Source organism: Hakea prostrata, chromosome 8 (assembly GCF_041222555.1).
Source record: "Hakea prostrata isolate BN-2017 chromosome 8, UWA_Hpros_2, whole genome shotgun sequence".
Lineage (NCBI taxonomy): Eukaryota > Viridiplantae > Streptophyta > Magnoliopsida > Proteales > Proteaceae > Hakea > Hakea prostrata.
The window spans coordinates 39,089,136-39,106,917 of NC_142607.1; the positions used below are offsets into that span (position 1 = coordinate 39,089,136).

The following is a 17,782-nucleotide window of genomic DNA, read 5'->3' on the forward strand; positions in this document are numbered from 1 at the left end:
CAAAATTGAACCATGCTGGAAAGTTCATAACATCATAAAAGATATCAAGACACTGACTGCTCAGTATGCACAGCTGAGTCTCTTTGCAAATTGCGAAAAAAAAAAAAAAGGCTTACTTTCATTCATACGAGCTGCGTTAGAGCTTGTAAAAGAAACTTCAATTCTTCCCTCGATTGTGCAATCTTCCAATATATTCCCTCTCCTTAAACAATAATCCTCTCGATTATTATTGTTCTCTTGACCAAGTTTCACCATTCTGCAATAAAAAATTGCAATGATTAAAGTCAAAGGTTTCGACAAATTTCATTCGTAAAAGCTAGCTATTAGGAAAAGGCACCTACCATGTAAAAGTCTTCATATGGTGTAATTATTGCTTCTATTTTCAGGAGAGAGTAACACTTTTAATTTATGTGCCTTTTGAAGCTAAGCCAAAGTTCTAAAGCTACCAACTTCAAAGAATTATATCCTCTGCGGCCTGCTAAGTTGTATTAAAAGATTAATTCTATCATACATCTCATGTAACGATCAATATCATCTTCTGTCTTAGAATGTTGAGATGAGAGAAGAGCCTTACCAACCAAAACGATCCGTCACTTCCCAAAATGCTACCAATACTTCAATCCCAACTACTACAGAAAACCATAATTTAAGAAGAGGGAAGCTAGATTAAACAACATGCTAGAGATGATGAACTAATCATTAGCATAAAAGTCAGACAATGAGCATACAAATAAACAACTACCAACTCCTAAATTCCTTATCACCTAAAAGAAAAATAAATTTTGATTTCTTTAATGCATGTAGAACTCCAACTTCTTCTACTAAGTTAGTATATAAACGAGACCATCCAAGGCACATCCCACCCAAAGCCTAATCTCGATCAGCGCAGAACCAAGAACCCTTCATGGCTTCTCAATCTCCTAAACTTCTGTGTTCCTTCGTCTTCTTCTTCTTCCTTGTCAGTATTCAGAGTCCAATACCATTCACATCAGCAGCAGATCCATTAGGCGAATGGAACCTTCTCCAAAAAAGCATAGGAATTTCAGCCATGCACATGCAGCAACTCTACAACGACCGTGTTATCACCTTCGATCGCACTGACACTGGAGCTTCCAATATCTCCTTACCTGATGGAAAATGCCGTAATGACTCATCTGATCAGGCACTCAAGTATGATTGCACTGCTCACTCTGTAGAGTACAACGTGCTTAATAACTCCGTTCGAGCCCTTACGCTCCAAACTGATACTTGGTGCTCTTCTGGTGCTGTCAATGCCGACGGTATACTTATTCAGACCGGTGGATCCAACGACGGTGAACGCGTCGTCAGGAAGTTCCAGCCCTGTGATACTTGTGACTGGGAAGAGATATCTAATGGACTCAACGTCAAACGTTGGTACGCCACCAATCACATTTTACCTGATGGAAGGATCATCGTGATTGGTGGGCACCAGGAATTCAATTATGAGTTCTACCCGAAATCTAACACCACTAATCAAGTCTTCTCCATGCCATTTCTATCACAAACCAAAGATACATATGAAGACAACCTCTACCCTTTTGTTTATCTCAATGTCGATGGTAACCTGTTCATCTTCGCCAACAATCAATCAATCTTGTTCAACTACACAAGCAATTCCGTCGTGCAGACCTTTCCACAATTTCCAGATGGAAATGCTCGAAATTACCCAAGCACAGGTTCGTCAGTTCTTCTTCCACTAAACCTTGGTAGCTCAACAATTGATGTCGAGGTCCTCATCTGTGGTGGAGCTCCACAAGGAGCAATCAAGCAAGCCAGCTCCGGGAAGTACGTTGGAGCCCTTCAGACATGTGGAAGGATGAATATTTCCGACGCGAATCCAACATGGACCATAGAGACAATGCCTCTCGCAAGAGTAATGGGAGACATGATTTTGCTCCCTAATGGCCAAGTCTTGATCATCAATGGAGCTGCAAGAGGGGTTGCCGGTTGGGAAACGGGTAGAGATCCAGTTTTGTACCCGGTGCTCTACCAACCCGATAACCAGAACGTGTCGGCCAGGTTTCAGGTTCTCAACCCAACGACCATTCCACGCATGTACCATTCGACTGCAATATTACTACGTGATGGGAGAGTTCTAGTGGGAGGAAGCAATCCCCATAAGTATTACAATTTCACCGGCGTTCTTTACCCAACAGAATTAAGCTTAGAGGCTTTCTCACCTCCTTATCTTGATTCAGAATACGCCGGAATTCGGCCAGTAATCACTGCTCCGGTGTCATATGCAAAGATAAAGTATGGGCAACGATTGGCAATGCGGTTCTCTCTGTCAGGTGCTAATGCAGCAGATAGAAAGGGGGTAAAGGTGACCATGGTTTCGCCGTCTTTCAACACACACTCCTACTCGATGAACCAGAGGGTGTTGGTCTTGAATATGGGGCATGTGTTGCCTGCGTCGACGAATACTTCGTATGGCATGGCAGCTTGGGCTCCCAGTTCAGCCACCCTAGCACCTCCAGGGTATTATATGCTCTACGTGGTTCATCGAGATATACCCAGTGAAGGGATCTGGGTGCATATCCAGTGATGAGATGCTCACCACGTACCGGGTTAATTTAATCTGATAGCTCCTCAAAGAGGAGAGTGTATTATTAAATTTGTGAACCACTAGCTTCTCTGTATCTTCCTTCCTCGTTGGTTCTGTATCCAATTTGTTTCTAGCTAGGAAAATGTAATCCCTAATTACTTGTGACTTCTTCTTTTTCTTGCTAAATGAATAAACAAACAAGTGTACGTATTTTTGTTTGTCATTTTGAATGTGTACCATTTGTTTAAGGAAGAACAAGCACGTTGCATTAAGTGGTGGGTATCGAGAACGATTATTGTAAGAAAATAAAGAAAGAGATCACATAGCTAGAGACTAGCTCACCCTGCCCTAACAGTTCACAATTGCGTGGGGACACACTTGATCAGCTTATTTCAACGTGGGGGTGTTAATGAGTAGGTCTGGACCGGTTTCATCGGTCTGGGCATTTTGGTTCCAGGCTGAAAATACCCAACTCAAGTATACACCATTTGTGAAACTATGAGTCCGGTTCAGTTTTGGGTTGGTACTGGTTGCGCTTGGTTTGGACTAACAGTTTAAGTTAGGGTTGGATCGATTTTGAGACCATTATCCCACAGTATTAAACCATTTTAACTCGTTCCCAACTGAAAGTTATACTGGGTCTCAAATGTTAGGCTCAATACATGTATAAACATGGCCTTAGATCAGGCTGGTTCTGGTGTTAACAGGACGATTCGATTTGATTTCAGCCATTCAATCCCAGAGTTGACACAATTAACTCTATGACAGGAAGTAATAACTAAGATTGCTGTAGATTGTTTCGTGTACGAAACATACTATGAAAATATTTTACACCATTTTAACAAATTATTTGGGGATTGGTTTCCCTCGTCGATCTTCAATGATTTTTGTGTATGCTAATGCCTCATCTGTCTACTTCTCTGGGATATTAAAAGATGGGGAATTAGAAATGTTAGAGGAGATTCTAGAGAAGTAGGTTCACAGGAGAGAGGTAAGGTTGACATTCGACTCTAACATAGTTTTCCTATTAATTAATTAAACATGATCTTCCAAGAATGTCATGCATACATGTATACAATGTCACATTCATTCATTAGTTTCATCTCATGATTTAGTGGACATTTAAGGAATAATTTGGAAAACAAGGTGTCGGTACATGTTCGAAATTTGGAGTTTATTTGGTTGGGTGTTCCTATTCACTAACGCGCTCTTTTTTATTTTATTTTATTTTAATTAAAATCACAGATGTCTATATTCTAGAAGGTAGGTGTTTTTTTATGAAGAAAAGTATAATCAATTGGGGACATATTAATATATAACAATTGATTTTTCTTATATGGACAAATCAATCATGTCTTCAGAGATGTGAAATAAGGTTGTATGATTGTATGATTTTTTTCTTTTCTTTGCTGATGATTGTATGATTTTTTGTCTCGGCAAGTGAATCAAATGCTCATCATATCAATTTTCTTCTTCAAGAATATATGCATGTTTCCGGACAACATATTAATTCTGCTAAATCTTCTGTGGTGTTTAGTAGAGGTATAGTTCCGACTGTTCGAAGAGCTATCACTTCTATTTTGCAGATTGCTGAGGTAAATTCCCATGGTACTTATCTGGGTTTACCTTCTACTTTTGGTAAATCTAAAAGTCAACTGTTTGCTTATTTTCATGATAGAATGGCTAACAAATTGGCTTATTGGAAGAGTAAATTATTGTCAAGTGCGGGCAAGGAAATATTAATAAAGGCAGTTGCTCAAGCTCTCCCAACCTATGCGATGTCTATCTTTTTACTACCGAAACAGGTAACAGATGGATTGTCTCAACAAATTCGAAAATTTTGGTGGGGAAGAGGTTCTCAGCCAGGTATTTCCTGGGTTTCATGGGAGAAGTTATGTATATCAAAAAAGCATGGGGGTTTAGGGTTTCATGATCTTTACCTTTTCAACAAAGCCTTTTTAGCTAAACAAGCTTGGCAAATGCTGCAGCATCCCAATTCTTTGTGGGCACTAGTTATTAAATCCAAATATTTTCCTAATGATGATTTTCTTGATGCTAGATGTTCGCGGGGATGTTCCTGGGGATGGCGGAGCTTACATGAGGGGAAGACAGTATCTTAAAAAGGGTTTGATTCGAAACATAGGTAATGGTCATCAAACAAAGGTATTCTTTGACCCTTGGATTCCTGATTTTCCTTTACACCGTATTTGGAGAGATCCATCTCCTGGCAGTCCTTTATGGGTAGCTGAATTAATTCATTGGCCATCAAGATCCTGGGACTATTCTAAATTGTAGCAATGGTTTTCATTTCATGAGATTAATGCAATTCTTAAAATTCCGATTATATCTGAGACAGTGCCAGATAGATGGATATGGAAGCATACTCGAACAAGGAATTTCTTGTTAGATCTGCTTATTTTGTTGAGTTACATGATTTTTTAGGCTTATCATCCAGGGGAACTAGCTCAGCCTCTTTATATTTTTGGACTTCCATGTGGAAAGTTCATACGTTGCCTAAAATTAAGCTATTTATCTAGAAATTAGGACATAATGCTCTTCCTACAAATTTAAATTTGTTTTTAAGAGGTGGTTGCTACACTCCTTTGTGTTTTTATTGCAAACGTGCCCATGAATCGATTGTTCATCTTTTATTTCAATGTCCTTTTGCAAAACTTTGTTGGAAAGTCTCTCTACTTCCGGCCCGGGTTGAATATTGGGCCAAGAACAAAGTCAGATTGGGAGAACAAATGCTTTCCCACATATTGTGTGGCCTTTATAAGACCCATTGGGCTTCCACCTATGATTATTTTATTATATTAAAATATGCCCACATATTTTGTGGGGCCCACCTATTGCAAATACGTAATTATTGATAATTATTTTTTTCAACAAGATATAGGTAATTAAGTATCAGCTTTCACCATAAAGTCAAATGCAAACTATTTTTTTTGGTAAGAGATACATATATAATCAAATAGCAAAAATAACAAAAGAAATAAAGAAACAAAAATACAAAATCTAATAAAGAAAAACAAAAAAAAAAAATATAAACAATATATAAATTAAAATACCTTTGTGAGACCCCTTTTCCTTACCCACCACGCTATGGTTGAGAGATAAATAGGAATAACGAAGAGATAAAAGAGGAGATGGAGATATAAATAGGGATTGAGGAGGGTTAGTTTCTAATTAGGAATGGCATTTTGAATTTCTAGTAAGATTTTTTTCAAAAATTTCTTTAACCCACGATTATAGAAAGAGAGAGAATAAATGGAAAAGATGTGAGAGAGAGAGAGGGGAATAAATAGGGATTGAGGAGTTGTTTTTAACTAGGGATGACAATTATACCCATTATTTTACCTTTCAAAATTATTCTCAAAATTGAGGGGGGGCCAAATAATGATATTTCACATGTGAGAAGAGAAAAACACGGAAAAAATGAAGAAAATTAATAATAAAAGTGAAATAAAAAGGGAATTATTAAAAATATTTAAAAATCCGGGGGGGGCCTGGCCGTGAGTCCGCCCCTCGTTTGGATACAGATATATTTCGCGGCCATGACATTGTGGATTGGTGGAACTTCGTTGAATCCTTCTATCGGCCTAATGGTAATTTAGATTGGGTGCATGCTATTTGGAGTGCAGTAGCTTGGTTAATTTGGAAGGCAAGAAACGTTTACTGGTTTGAAGGGATTGCACCTAGTTTAAGTATGTTTTCATGGACCCTAAATGGTCTATTGCAGGATATTCATGGTCACTTTTTTGATACTTTATCTTCATCGGCCACGACAGGAGTGATTGAATCTCATATGTTGATTGCTTCAACTTTTCTATTTAATACTTTGAATACACAACTGATAGATATTGATGACACAAATTTCTTTCATATTTTTTCAGATGGTTCATGGGATCCAGCAACTTCTCGTAGTGGTCGTGGAGGGATTATAAAGACTTCTTCTGGATCTTTTATAGTTGCTCGCATGAAAGCAGGTTGGGCTTTATCTGCAAAGCAAGTGGAGTTGGAAGCGATATATGACATCATTCAAGTGGCATCAGCAATAGGGATCACGAAAATTAAGCTCTTTTCTGATTGTCTGGCCGTGGTCTCTAGTCTACATGATCAGTCTAGTGCTTTAGATTGGTACTGTCTCAACTTACTTCAGCTTATTAAGACCTCTTTGTTGAGGTTTGACAACTATGTTGTCTTATATATTTCTAGAACAGAGAGAATATCTTGGCTAGAGGTCTTTATCCTTTGTGATGTGTTCTGCTGGGGAGAATTTCCCCAGACTTGTTTCTTTAAATACATTTTCTGTGTTTGGCCAAAAAAAAAAAAAAAAAAAAAAGGTTGTATTAATAACCACATGGTTAAATAAGCAAGGACTGAGGGAGAGGATGACAAATATGGATTTGTTGACATGGAAATTGTTAGAGGAAATAACAGTAAAGGAATCCAACATTTTTTATCAATTGACCCTGTAGAGGCTGGGGAGAAACAGCCTCACGTGTCATCATGAAACTCTTATGTTGGGATTGTCAAGGTTTGAGAAGAGCCTTGACAATTCAAATGCTTAAGAATCTTCTCAAAGATGAAAAACCTAGTGTACTATTCTTGATGGAAACTAAATGCAACGTGAAGGTTCTTGACAAGTTAAGAAGAAAATTTCCCCAATACTCATGTTTTGTTGTTGAAGCAGAAAGTTTGAAAGGAGGTCTCGCATTACTCTAGTGGAATGGGGCAAAGATTGAGATAATTAGATCGTGCAATACTTTGTTGATGCAAAGATTTAATGCCATGGCTTCCCATCTTTCTTCTTTATAGGAGTTCATGGGAATCCAAGAAAACAACACAAAAAGGAAGTGTGGGATTTAATTACTGATTGGTGAAACAAGAAGTGAAAGCTGGTTAATGGCAGGAGATTTTAATTCACACCTTAGTTGGAAGGAAAAAGAAGGTGGCTCTATATCAAAGTCTAGAGACTGTGATGCATTTAGAAATTTTATGAATGACTGTAGCATGATTGATTTGGGCTACAAAGGACCATTGTATACATGGAGTAATGGCAGAAAAGGAAATGAGAATATAAGAACTCGACCCGACAGAGGGATGGCAAACCCGAATTGGATAGAAGACTTTCCTGAAGGTATGGTTATGGTCAAATCTGTTGTTGGTTCTGATCATGCAGCAATTGTGATTGACACTGTTGGAAAGAATAAGAGATGCCCACTTTTCAGATTTGAAGACATTTGGTTCACTCACCTTGATTGTGGACAGATTGCAAATCAAGGTTGGACAGAACTGATAGTGGGAACCCCTGCTCAACAACTCAGCCATAAACTTGATGTTTCCAAACACCTGTTCCAAAATTGGAACAAAGAAAACTTTGGGAACTTCCATGAAAAAATTAGAAAATTAAAAGAAGAGTTGGAGCAGATTCAGATGCAGCCAAAGGGAATTTATACTATAGAGAGGGAAATGTGCATTAAAAAGGAGCTTAAACATGAGCTCAAGAAAGAAGAATTTTTTTGAGACAAAAATCTAGAGTGGACTGGTTGATGGAAGGAGATCAAAATACAAAGCTTTTTCATATTAAAACTCTCAGAAGAAGACAACAAAATCACATTTCTAAGTTAAAGTTGCCTGATGGGAGATGGACTCAGTCAGAAATTGAAGTACATAACCTGATTTGCTCACACTTTAAGGAGGTATTCAAGGAGGATCCGGTGAATGAGATGGCTGTAACTCAGGCTCTTGATCATGTGCAGTCAGTTGTTAATGAAGACATGAACTCAGAATTATGCAAGATTCCAAGCAAAGAGGAGATTAAATCAACACTTTTCTCTATTGCTTCTCTTAAATTGCGCCAGGGATTGATGGCTTTCTAGCAAAATTTTTCCATAAATTCTGGGTTGTAAGCAAGATATTGAGGAGTTTGTGGTGGATTTCTTCAAAAAGGGGAATCTCCCAGCTTTCCTAAACAAGACTCTCTTGTGTTTAATTCCTAAAGTTGAAGAAGCAAATTCCCAAAGCACTTTTGACCTATTAGCCTTTGCACAGTCCTGATCAAGATAGTAACCAAGATCATGGCAAAAAGATTAAAGGGAGTGCTTGATACATCATAGACCAATCTCAGTTGGCTTTCGTCCACACTGGCAGGTACATTTCTGACAATATTTTAGTTGCACATGAAATCTTTCATTATATTAAGAAGAAGGGGAAAAATAACAGTAGATTTATGGCAATTAAACTCGACATGAAAAAGGCTTATGATCGAGTTAATTGGATCTTCCTTGAGAAACTCCTTTTGAAGCTGGGCTTCTCTACAGCTTGGATCAATCTTGTATGATTTGCATTAAATCAGTTTCATATGTCATTCTTATCAATGAATCCGAACAAGGGGAAGTTAAGCCCAATAGAGGGATCCGTCAAGGATACCCATTATCACCGGCCATTTTAATTAAATCTTGATATACTAATGTTGAGAAAGATGAAGTCCATCATGTGTTCTTGAGACAGATATGCAAAGAAAATAATGTACAGGAGCTAAATCCTTGATAGCAATAACATAACCAAGCTTGAATAGAAATTGGGCCAATATAGAGTCAAAATTGTCAGTCAATGTAATATCATCAACATTAACCATAATATACATACCCTCAGTAGATCCATGACATATAAACAATGATGTGTAAGTCTTGGAGCCAATAAATCCATAATCAAGAAGAAAAGAACAAGGTCTATCAAACCAAGGGAGCCTGTTTAAGACCATAAAGAGAGCGATGAAGTCTGCAAATATAATGAAGATGATGAGAATCAATGATCCCAAGAGGTTATTTCAAATAAACAATCTCATTCAGGAAACCATGAAGAAAGACAATTTGAATGTCCAATTGTCTGATGGGCCAAGAGCGAGACATTGCAAGTGCCATAACTAGTCAAAGGGTAGTGGGTTTCACAACAGGCCTGAAAGTTTCATTGTAATCCAAGCCTTCTTGCTAATTAAAACCTTTAGCAACTAATTTGGCCTTGTATCTTTCAATAGAGCCATCAACCTTTCACTTGATCCGAAAAGCTCATTTACACCCAATAAGATTATGGTATGGAGGAGGACCAAGAGACCAAGTACCATTTTTCAAGAGAGCAATGAATTCGTCATCCATAGCCTTCCACCAGTGATGAAATTTATATGCTATAGTAAAGGAGGTGGCTCAACTTGGGTAGGGAGGAAATTGGTATGAGAGTCAAGGAGAGCCCTAGGATTGGCCTTGGATTGAGTGATCATGGGATGGTTGTTAAGTAATTGTTGGGTAGTGGTGGAGGGTAGGGTTTCTATAGGTTCAGAGGGGAGATCAACAACTAGCTGAATGGGTGAGGGTGATTCGGCCAATGGGGTGGAGGATACCCTAGAATCGTGGGGGCTAGGAGCCCTAGGTGTGGAGGTGTGGGAACCAGTAGGTGGCGAAGGGGAGTTAGAGTTAGCAGAAGAAACCCTACGAGGGAAGTTTGGCCTAGGTGGGGTTCTCAATAGAGGTGGGGGTCCTAAAATTGAGTGAAGTAGTTGGGTTGGTGTTGGAGTTTCCTCACTGGCAAGAAAAAGGAAAACATTTTCTATCAAACACAACATGGAAAAAAATAATATTTTTCCCAGTACTAGGGTCAAAACACTTATATTGACAATGACGGGAACTATATATATGCCAAGAAAACATGTAATGCATAATGAAATTTCAACTTGTGTGTTATTATATGGTCTCAAGCAAGGATTGCAAACACAACCAAAATCCTCAAAGAATCATAAACAGACATCACTTTGAACAATTTGAAATAGGGAGATTGCCAGACATTGACCACTCACCACACATTCTAAACCCTAATCTCATAAGTATGGGTGTCAATACGGTATTGAAACCATTTAACCATATTGTACCATACCGTTTAAAACCGCACCGTACCATACCAATTCAAATTATGTACGGTATGTATCGAAACCGTTTTCTGGAATTTGGTACGGTATGGTTTTGATTTTAGACGGTATACCGTTGGTACATACTGTATACCGTACCGAATTACCGAATACCGAATCGTACCGAATACCGTTTTTACTATTAGTTTTGTAATTTTAGTTTAACCTTTAAACCCTAATAGGTGAATAACCAAGGTGCTAAAGGACTATAGTTGTAATAGATGGTTTTTCCATTTCTGTAGATTTTAATCAGTTAGTCTCTAAACAACTTGTGCTAATTTTGGATTATATTTCTATTATTTGTTTTCCCACCAAACAAGTTGCCTAATTGCCTAATAATCATTAACCTCCTAGTAGCAAGAACCAAGAAAGCATAGCGTTTCATTTGTACTTGCAATTTTCCAAGCATTTCAACTCAAAAATTTACATTGGTGTTTCGTTATATTGAAAGCATAAAAAATGTTGTCTTGTATATGAGAGAACAGACAAACATGTAGGCAAGTTTGAATTCCAGAATAGCTAATGTTGTCTCCATTTTTTTGTCTCATCCATGTCCTTCAGGCTATGTTAAGGGTATGTTTCCCCTGGCTGTTATTTGGTTTAATTAATCTCTTCTCTTTCTCATCTATTGGAGTGCCCTTCTAAATTAAGGTTCATTAACAAAGTGATATGATTTTATACCGAATTCATACCGTACCATATACCGAACCGTTCCATTTTGGTCATACCGATTTCATACCAAAACCGTATCGAACCGTTTTTAAAATACCGTTTTCCAACCGTACCGAATTTATATGGTATGGTACGGTTATGGTTGGACGGTTTGAAATGTGGTACGATTCCATACCGCACCGAATTACCGATACCGTACCGTATTGACACCCTTACATAAGTGTGCTCACCACACATTCCGAACCATGCTGCAAAGTTGCGTCACTCCCATCCATTGTGAGTAAATGTCTTTGCAAATTGCGAGGGGAAAAGAAGAAAAAAAAAAAAAAGAAGACAAGAAGAAGAGGAAGACTAACTTTCATTTCAACGAGCTGCGTTGGAGCTAGTAGAAGAAACTTCGATACTTCTCTCGATTGTGCAATCTTCCAATATATTCCCTCTCCTTAAACAATAATCTTCACGATTATTATTGTTCTCTTGACCAAGTTTCTCCATTCTGCAATAAAAAATTTGCAATGATTAAAGTCAAAGGTTTCGACAAATTTCACTCGTAAAAAACTAGCTATTAAGAAAATCACCTACTATATGAAAATCTTCATACGGTGTAGTTACATCTGACGTACAATTATTGCTTCTACCTTCAGGGGAGAGTAACCCTTTTAACTTATGTGCCTTTTGAAGCTAAGCCAAAGTTCTAAAGCTACCGACTTCAAAGAATTATATCCTCTGCGGCCTGCTGAGTTGAATTAAAAGATTAATTCTATCATACATCTCATGTAACGATCAATATCATCTTCTGTCTTAGAATGTTGAGATGAGAGAAGAGCCTTACCAACAAGAACAAAGAGAACGATCCATGATCACTTCCCAAAATGCTACCAATACTTCCATCCCAACTATTACAGAAAACCATAATTTAAGAAGAGAGAAGCTAAATTAAACAACATGATAGAGATGATGAACTAATCATTAGCATAAAAGTCAGACAAGGAACATACAAATAAACAACTACCGACTCCTAAATTCCTTCTCACCTAAAAGAAAAATAAAGTTTGATTTCTTGTATGCGTGTAGAACTCCTACTTCTTCTGTCAAGATAGTATATAAACGAGACCAACCAAGGCACATCCCACCCAAAGCCTAATCTCGATCAGCACAGAACCAAGAACCCTTCATGGCTCTTCTTTCTCCTAAGCTTTTGTCTTCCTTCTTCTTCTTCTTCCTTGTCAATATTCACAATTCAAAACCATTCACATCAGCAGATCCACTAGGCCAATGGAACCTTCTCCTTAAAAGTATAGGAATTTCAGCCATGCACATGCAGCAACTCAACAACGATCGTGTTATCGTCTTTGATCGCACTGAGTTTGGCCGTTCCAATATCTCATTGCCCGATGGGAAATGCCGTGATGATCCCACAGATCAGGCCCTCCAGCATGACTGCACTGCTCACTCTGTTGAGTACAACGTCCTTAATAATTCCGTTCGAGCACTTACGGTCCAAACTGATACTTGGTGCTCTTCTGGTGCAGTCACCGCCGACGGTATCCTCATCCAGACTGGTGGATCCAATGACGGTGAACGTGTCATCAGGAAGTTCCAGCCTTGTGATACTTGTGACTGGGAAGAGATTTCTGATGGACTCAACGTTAAACGCTGGTATGCCACAAATAACATTCTACCTGATGGACGGATCATCGTGATCGGCGGTCGCCAAGAATTCAATTATGAGTTCTACCCAAAGTCTACAACCACTAATCAGGTCTTCTCCTTGCCATTTCTATCACAAACCAGTGATACATATGAAGACAACCTCTACCCATTTGTTCATCTCAATGTTGATGGCAACTTGTTCATCTTCGCCAACAATCAATCAATCTTGTTCAACTACACAAGTAATTCCATCCTCAAGACCTTTCCACAACTTCCAGATGGAAATGCTCGAAATTATCCAAGCACTGGTTCCTCAGTTCTTCTTCCACTGAAGCTTACCAGCTCAACAATGGATGTCGAGGTCCTCATCTGTGGTGGAGCTCCACAAGGAGCAATCAAGCAGGCCAACTCTGGGAAGTACGTTGGAGCCCTTCAGACATGTGGAAGGATGAAGATTTCCAACACGAATCCCAGATGGACCATAGAGACAATGCCTCTCGCTAGAGTAATGGGAGACATGATTTTGCTCCCTAATGGCCAAGTCTTGATCATCAATGGTGCTGCAAGAGGGGTTGCCGGTTGGGAAGTGGGTAGAGATCCAGTTCTCTACCCGGTCCTCTACCAACCCGATAACCAGAACGTGTCGGCCAGGTTTCAAGTTCTCAACCCAACGACCATTCCACGCATGTACCATTCGACTGCAATATTACTACGTGATGGGAGAATTCTAGTGGGAGGAAGCAATCCCCATCAGTATTACAATTTCACCGGCGTTCTTTACCCGACGGAGTTAAGCTTAGAGGCTTTCTCACCTCCTTATTTGGATTCGGGATATGCCGGACTCCGGCCAATAGTCACTGCTCCGGTGTCATATGCTAAGATAAAGTATGGGCAACGATTGGCAATGCAGTTCTCGTTGTCAGGTGCTACTACAGCAGATAGGAGGAGGGTACAGGTGACCATGGTTTCGCCATCTTTCAACACACACTCCTACTCGATGAACCAGAGGGTGTTGGTCCTGAATATGGGGCATGTGTTGCCTGCGTCGACGAATACTTCGTATGGCATGGCAGCTTGGGCTCCCAATTCAGCCACCCTAGCACCTCCCGGGTATTATATGCTCTACGTGGTTCATCGAGATATACCCAGTGAAGGGATCTGGGTGCATATCCAGTGAGATGCTCACCACGTACCGGGTGTAATGCGATGGCTCCTCTAAGAGCGAGGAGAGTGTATAATTAAATTTGTGAACCACTAGTTTGTCTCTATCTTCCTCCCTCATTGGTTCTCAGTACAATTTGTTTCTAGCTAGGAATGTAATCCGTAATTCCCTACTTTTATAGTTCTGATAGGGAGGGAATTACTTGTAACTTCTTCTTGTTGAATCAACAAAAGCAAGTGTAAAGTATTTCTCTTTCTCATTTTGAATTAATGTATATCATTTTCAGTGAAATTCTTCGCAAGAACCTTACCAATTAGGTGGCCAATTATGTAGATGCGCATCATCTGAGGAGGTTTATTAAGAAAGGTCCTATTAGTTTAAGGATAAATAAGGTTTAGGCAAAAGAGTGATTGAAAAACAACGGAACAGTTTCTGTCTAAGAACATTCCATTTAGTTTGCTAACCGTTGATGCCATATTTAGAAAGAAGATAGAAGAGATGGAGCAGTACTTAATGCTAATAATTTGGAAGAAAGTGATATCTTGTTGGAAAATTTTCAGTCCTACCCCTGAGTAATAAATTGGGTAACTCAATGGTTCTAGATGTTTAAATAAGATAAAACCTTGAACGAATTCAAGAGATGGAACAATTGAGTTGTAGTAAAAGAATGATTTCAAAATTCTTTGGAACTTAAGGAAGATGATACAACATGAGAAGAAAAAGAGGCAAAACTTATCAGAATCCCTCTTGTAAGTTGTCTCCTTCCTGCCTCTGATAGAGAAGGGTAGATGAAGTCTTTTCGCTCCATTATACATAAGGGCATAATGGTCTTTACAATTGACAACTAACCATTCCTACAAAATAGGACCTGCGTGTTTTTCAAACATAAAGTGGGGTGTCAGTGCTTTACTGCCTCCATTTTGGGGTGCCCGTGCAATTGCCTCTTAATTTTAAGGGGTAATTCAAGGGGTGACACTACAAATTTCCCTATCTTCTTTTGGCATGCATTGATGTCATTGATTAAAGGAAAAAAAGAAAAAGATATGGATATAGAAGGCTAGCTTACCCTACCCTAACAGTTCACACTTGTGTGAGGACACACTCTTAACTCTATGTAGGGGTGTCAATAGGTCGGTCCAAATCAATTTCATCGGTTTAGGCATTTCAGTTTTTGGCGGCTGAAAGTACCCAACTCAAACATGCACCATTAGGGAATGTTCGGTACAGTTTTGGGTTGGTGTGAATTGGGTTTGGTTCGGGCTAATAGTTTAAGTTCAAGTTGGAGTAGTTTTGAGACCATACCACATTTTCTTTTCGGTAAAAGGTCATTTATATTAATAAAATAAAAAAGAAAAAGGAAAAAAGAAAAGGTACATTTGCAAAGGATTGATCTTTGCCTTCTTCTTCACATCCCTGATATTTTTAAAAGAATGTCTTCATAAAATTTATAATAGAAAAACCCCTTTCCTATCAAAAGAGCTGATTACCTAAGTTTGATTCTTGATCTTACTGTTCTCTTTCTCCACCAAGAGTGGATCAATTCTTGCAATTTCTTCAAACATAATCTCCCTTCACCTACTTTTTGTTGTCCTTAAGATGTTCAAGCACCGAGTGAGGCAGCTTCTTTCCTTCTCGCCCACCAAGTCCATTGATTTCCCCACACCCCACCCCCCCACCCCAACCGATTAATCCCATAATTTGTATTAGAATGTCTTGGCCTAGCTATAACGTCCGACCAAACTGTTGGATTAACCCTAAATCATGAGACATTTTAATGGCCCACTCACCCTCCACGTGGGCCTCCTCAATTGAATGCGTGATAGACTCCAAATTTTATCCATACACCGAAATTTGAGAATCCCCATCTCTTGCAAATTGCTTTGAGTGGACCCCCTCTCTTGGCATTATGTCTGCTGCTCTATCATTTTCAAAATTTTCTGCATTTTTTAAATTTAAAATTCTGGAATCCACTTCACCTCCTCCCCATCTCTTGTTGTGAATTATGAGAGTCCATGACAACTTAATTAACCTCCTCCCTTATATTAGGCAATACGAGAATCAGAGTCTCTGCAGAGGATGATTCTAACTTCCTTTATCCTAAGGAGTGTGAGCCCCCATAGTAGGCAATGACTCACTCACTTGTGCACTTTTCACATTATTTAATTTTTTAAAATTTAACTCACCTGAATTTGCTTCTTCCTCAAACTCTTCTTTGTGGGATACAAACAGATCGGATGGCTTCAATGCATCAAAAGATTTCAAAATGAGTTTCCACCAAATTCTCCTTAGAAAATACAGAGTTTTATACAAAGAGGACACCTTCCTATCATGAGACCTCCTGAACCTTGTCCTGTGTTGGCTTTTCTGACACTGGCAACCTCTCATCCACCACAAGGTTTCTAGATTTTTTGAACGAACATAGCAATGCTACATTCCCAAAGCATTTGTAAGAGGCACACATATTTTCCCCATCTTCATACACAATAGATAGCGTAAAACTAAAAACCTTCCCTATATCAGGTTTTGTTCGTTCGACTTGGACTTCAAGCACAAGCTCCACCCCCTTTTCCACCTCAACCAAGATACGGACATAACTACCAAAAAAACCTTGTTGCTTAGTTCTATTTCAAGAGTGATGGGACACCCCATTGCTTTAGCTATTGAAAAAAGTACTTGGATATATCAATACTCCCAAGGAAGATCTAGGAAACGAATTAAAATTAACTAATTTAATCAATGGCTGAGCTGTATTTACGTTAAAATCTAGCCTCCAACATTGAAATCAGACCACTTACAAAGCAATCCGACAAGGATTGCATCTCCATACTTCAGACATGTCCTTCTCAGAACCAAACTGAAAAATACCAAACCTCTACCAATGGAGTGCAAACTCACCTGAGTATCTATTTTCCAATTTCTCATTTCCTTCCTCACAGCTTTCAGGTAGCTTTCCTAAAATCAAATCATTTGATCAAGGAGAATCTGAACAAATTACGCTGATGCTCATAATCACCTATGGAATAGTCACATGAATAAACTTTCCTGCCTGAATCAGTTCAAGTAGATCTTCTTGGGACATCTCCGAACTCCACCTCACTACTCCAGCATAAGAAATGACACCTTCAACTACCGGATTTGGCAATATGCCATTAGCAGCAGCCGCCATGACCAAGTATGAAACAAGCTAGTGAACACAAAGCTAGTCTAGCCGTTTGAGACCATACGACATGTTAGCAAACCACTTAAGCTCGTTTCAGATTGTTTTTGTGTGTGGAAAATTGTATGAAAATATTTTGTACCATTCTAACAATTTATTTGGGGATTGGGTTCCCTAATCTCCAATGATTTTTCGTATTTAGGGTCTCATGTATTTATTTCTTTTGGGTATTAAATGATGAAGAACCTGATAATAGCAATCTTTGAGGAGACTCGCGAGTAGTAGAGGAGAACTAAGGTTGATATTCGACTATCCTTCATTTTGTACAGGGAAAAAAATGAACATGACAAACATTAATTTTTCCTATTTAATTGATTAAACATGATCTTCCAGGAATGTCATGCATGCATGTGTCCAACTTTAGATTAATTAATTAGTTTCATCTCATGATTATTGGATAAGGACAGGGTGTTGGTAAATGTTCAAATTTGGTGTTTATTTGGTCGGGTGTTCCTATTCCACTGATGTATATATTTTGTTTTTAATTAAAACCACTTGTGTCTATCTACCTACTAAAAGATATATATATTAGTTGGAACTTTTGTTTTA

The 17,782-nt window shown here is 38.7% G+C and overlaps 2 pseudogenes; both read left to right on the top strand.

Moving 5' to 3' along the window:
* The first annotated feature begins 880 nt into the window (after positions 1–880).
* On the top strand, positions 881–2,765 carry LOC149007816 (aldehyde oxidase GLOX pseudogene; annotated as a pseudogene).
* Positions 2,766–12,346: 9,581 nt separating this feature from the next.
* On the top strand, positions 12,347–14,247 carry LOC149007817 (aldehyde oxidase GLOX pseudogene; annotated as a pseudogene).
* The last annotated feature ends 3,535 nt before the right edge of the window (positions 14,248–17,782 follow it).